Source organism: Cherax quadricarinatus, chromosome 9, assembly GCF_038502225.1.
Source record: "Cherax quadricarinatus isolate ZL_2023a chromosome 9, ASM3850222v1, whole genome shotgun sequence".
NCBI classification, from domain to species: Eukaryota; Metazoa; Arthropoda; class Malacostraca; order Decapoda; family Parastacidae; genus Cherax; species Cherax quadricarinatus.
In genome coordinates, this window is record NC_091300.1 from 31,010,548 (window position 1) to 31,014,716 (window position 4,169).

Consider the following 4,169-nt stretch of genomic DNA (forward strand, 5'->3'; position numbering starts at 1 on the left):
CCATATACATTTAGTTCAAAATCATGGAAATGTCACATTAATAAGGAAGTTTAATTATTCTTCCTGTAATTAAGACTTCAATAACCTTTACGTCTTTGTCTTAACAAGACTGTAAACTCAAAATACAAAAGGTACAGGATTTGGCAAGACCTTTGAACCTGGCCGTAAAGTATCTCTATGGATTACTGAACTGACCAAGAATATAAATATCAAAAGAATCTTTCAGAGCAATTAGGAACAAACTGAGTCAGCTCTAGAGTCCAATTCTCAAAACCATTCAAACTGTACACCGTAAGAGCCAATATACGATCAGTTGTCAGGGCTAGAGCTGGGAGTAGACTGACTACTTGCCAGTCTGTTGACGCGTCGTCAGGTTGGATCAGCTGATCCAAACGTCAGCCAGCCGGACATAAACAATTGAACAATTCACCGGATGGTTCCGAGACTTAAACTCTATATACACAAGAAATCCTACCTAACAATAATAATAAAATAATAGTGATAATAACAAAATAGTGATAATAACAAAATAGTGATAATAACGAAATAGTGATAATACCATGGTATTTTTCATATATTAACAGATAATAATATAACGCCGAAAGTCTCTATTTTACCTATAAATGGGGACTTTCGCGCTATAATATTAAGTGATGAACATATTCTCTTACAATAGTTAAATAACACAGGATGACCAATTTCGAAGATATAACACTGGGTTAAGACTGAATCACTAGGTGCTGGGTTAAGACTGAATCACTAGGTGCTGGGTTAAGACTGAATCATGAGATCAGTTTCTAGTGAAGTGTGTTTCTCATGTTTTAGTTTTAGCAATTTTTTTTAAATGCATTTGCCCGAGTTCTGTGTGAGGCTGCAAGCAAATATGTTGTAGCTGATGGTTGTTGCTTTCCTACTAGAAGATGGACTTATTTGAAGTTTATGGGATGTGTGTGTGTGTGTGTGTGTGTGTGTGTGTGTGTGTGTGTGTGTGTGTGTGTGTGTGTGTGTGTGTGTGTGTTTGTGTACTCACCTATTTGTACTCACCTATTTGTGGTTGCAGGGGTCGAGTCCTAGCTCCTGGCCCCGCCTCTTCACCGGTTGCTACTAGACCCTCTCTCTCCCCGCTCCATGAGCTTTATCAAACCTCGTCTTAAAACTGTGTATGGTTCCTGCCTCCACTACGTCATTTTCTAGGCTATTCCACTGCCTTACAACTCTATGACTGAAGAAATACTTCCTACTATCTCTCTGACTCATTTGTGTCTTCAACTTCCAATTGTGGCCTCTTGTTTCTGTGTCCCCTCCCTGGAACATCCTGTCCTTGTGTGTGTGTGTGTGTGTGTGTGTGTGTGTGTGTGTGTGTGTGTGTGTGTGTGTGTGTGTACTCACCTATTTGTACTCACCTATTTGTGGTTGCAGGGGTCGAGTCACAGCTCCTGGCCCCGCCTCTTCGCTGATTGCTACTAGGTTCTCTCTCTCCCTGCCCCATGAGCTCTATCATACCTCGCCTTAAAACTATGTATGGTTCCTGCCTCCACTACATCACTTTCTAGGCTATTCCATGGCCTGACTACTCTATGACTGAAGAAATACTTCCTAACATCCCTTTGATTCATCTGAGTCTTCAACTTCCAATTGTGACCTCTTGTGTCTGTGTCCCATCTCTGGAACATCCCGTCTTTGTCCACCTCGTCTATTCCGCGCAGTATTTTATACGTCGCTATCATGTCTCCCCTGACCCTCCTGTCCTCCAGTGTCGTCAGGCCGATTTCCCTCAACCTTTCTTCATAGGACAATCCCCGTAGCTCTGGGACTAGTCTTGTTGCAAACCTTTGCACTTTCTCTAATTTCTTGACGTGCTTGACTAGGTGTGGATTCCAAACTGGTGCTGCATACTCCAGTATGGGCCTGACGTAGATGGTATACAGAGTCTTAAACGAATCCTTACTGAGGTATCGGAACGCTATCCGTAGGTTTGCCAGGCGCCCGTATGCTGCAGCAGTTATCTGATTGATGTGCGCCTCAGGAGATATGCTCCGTGTTATACTCACCCCCAGATCTTTTTCCTTGAGTGAGGTTTGCAGTCTTTGGCCATCTAAACTATATTGTGTGTGCGGTCTTCTTTGCCCTTCCCCAATCTTTATGACTTTGCATTTGGCAGGGTTAAATTCAAGGAGCCAGTTGCTGGACCAGGCTTGTAGCCTGTCCAGGTCTCTTTGTAGTCCTGCCTGATCCTCGTCCGATTCGATTCTTCTCATTAACTTCACATCATCTGCAAACAAGGACACTTCTGAGTCTATCCCTTCCGTTATGTCGCTCACATATACCAAGAACAGCACAGGTCCTAGGACTGACCCCTGTGGAACCCCGCTTGTCACAGGCGCCCACTCTGACACCTCGTCGCGTACCATGACTCGTTGTTGCCTCCCTGTCAGATATTCTCTGATCCACTGCAGCGCCTTTCCTGTTATGTGTGCCTGTGTCGAAGGCCTTCTTGCAGTCCAAAAATATGCAGTCGATCCACCCCTCTCTCTCTTGTCTTACTTCTGTCACCTTGTCATAAAACTCTAGTAGGTTTGTGACACAGGATTTTCCTTCCCTGAAACCGTGCTGGTTGTCAATTATACACTTGTTTCTTTCCAGGTGCCCCACCACTCTCCTCCTGATGATCTTCTCCATGACCTTGCATACTATACACGTTAGTGATACAGGTCTGTAGTTTAGTGCCTCATGTCTGTCTCCCTTTTTAAAAATTGGGACTACATTTGCCATTTTCCATACCTCAGGGAGTTGCCCAGTTTCAAATGATGTGTTGAAGATCTTTGTTAATGGCTCACACAATATTTCTGCTCCCTCTTTAAGGACCCATGGAGAGATGTTGTCTGGTCCCACCGCCTTTGAGGTGTCAAGTTCGCATAGCAGCTTCTTCACCTCCTCCTTGGTTATATGTACCTCATCCAGCACTTGCTGGTGTGCCCCCCCTGTTCTGATTTCTTGGAGTCCTACTGGTTTCCACTGTAAATACCTCTTTAAATCTTGTGTTGAGCTCCTGACAAACCTCTCGGTCGTTTCTTGTGAATTCCCCATCACCCTTCCTCAGTCTGATTACCTGGTCCTTGACTGTTGTTTTCCTCCTGATGTGGCTGTACAACAGCTTCGGGTCAGTCTTTACTTTTGATGCTATGTCATTTTCATATTGTCTCTGAGCCTCCCTTCTTATCTGTGCATATTCGTTTCTGGCTCTTCGGCTGATTTCTTTATTTTCCTGAGTTCTCTGGTGGCCTGGTGGTTAACGCTCTCGCTTCACACGGTGAGGGCCTGGGTTCGATTCCCAGCCAGAGCAGAAACATTGGACGTGTTTCTTTCCACCTGTTGTCTATGTTCCCCATCAGTAAAATGGGTACCTGGGTGTTAGTCGACTGGTGTGGGTCGCATCCTGGGACACTGACCTAAGGAGGCCTGGTCACAGACCGGGCCGCGGGGGCGTTGACCCCCGGAACTCTCTACAGGTCTCTCTACAGGTGTACCTTTTCCATTCTCTAGTACACCTAGTTTTTGCCTCCCTACACCTTTGGGTGAACCAAGGACTCGTTCTGTTCTTCCCATTATTTCTGTTTCCCTTGGGAACAAACCTCTCCTCTGCCTCATTGCATTTTGTTGCTACATAGTCCATCATTTCTTGTACTGGTTTTCCTGTCAGTTCCCTCTCCCACTGAATGTCTTGAAGGAAGTTCCTCATGCCTGAGTAGTTCCCCCTTTTGTAGTTTGGTTTTTCCCAGCCTATTCCTGCTACTCTCTCCACTTGGAGCTCAACTATGTAGTCGAAGCACAGAACCACATGATCACTAGCTCCCAGGGGCCTTTCATACATGATACCCTCGATGTCCGAACTACTCATGGTGAATACAAGGTCCAACCTTGCTGGTTCATCCTCTCCTCTCTCTCTGGTAGTGTCTCTAACATGTTGATGCATGAGGTTTTCCAGTACCACATCCATCATCTTGGCTCTCCATGTTTCGGGACCCCCATGGGGCTCCAGGTTTTCCCAGTCAATCTCCTTGTGATTGAAATCACCCATAACTAGTAACTTTGCTCCCCCCATGTGTGCTCTCCTGGCCACCTCGGCTAGTGTGTCGATCATTGCTCTGTTGCTCTCATTGTATTCTTCT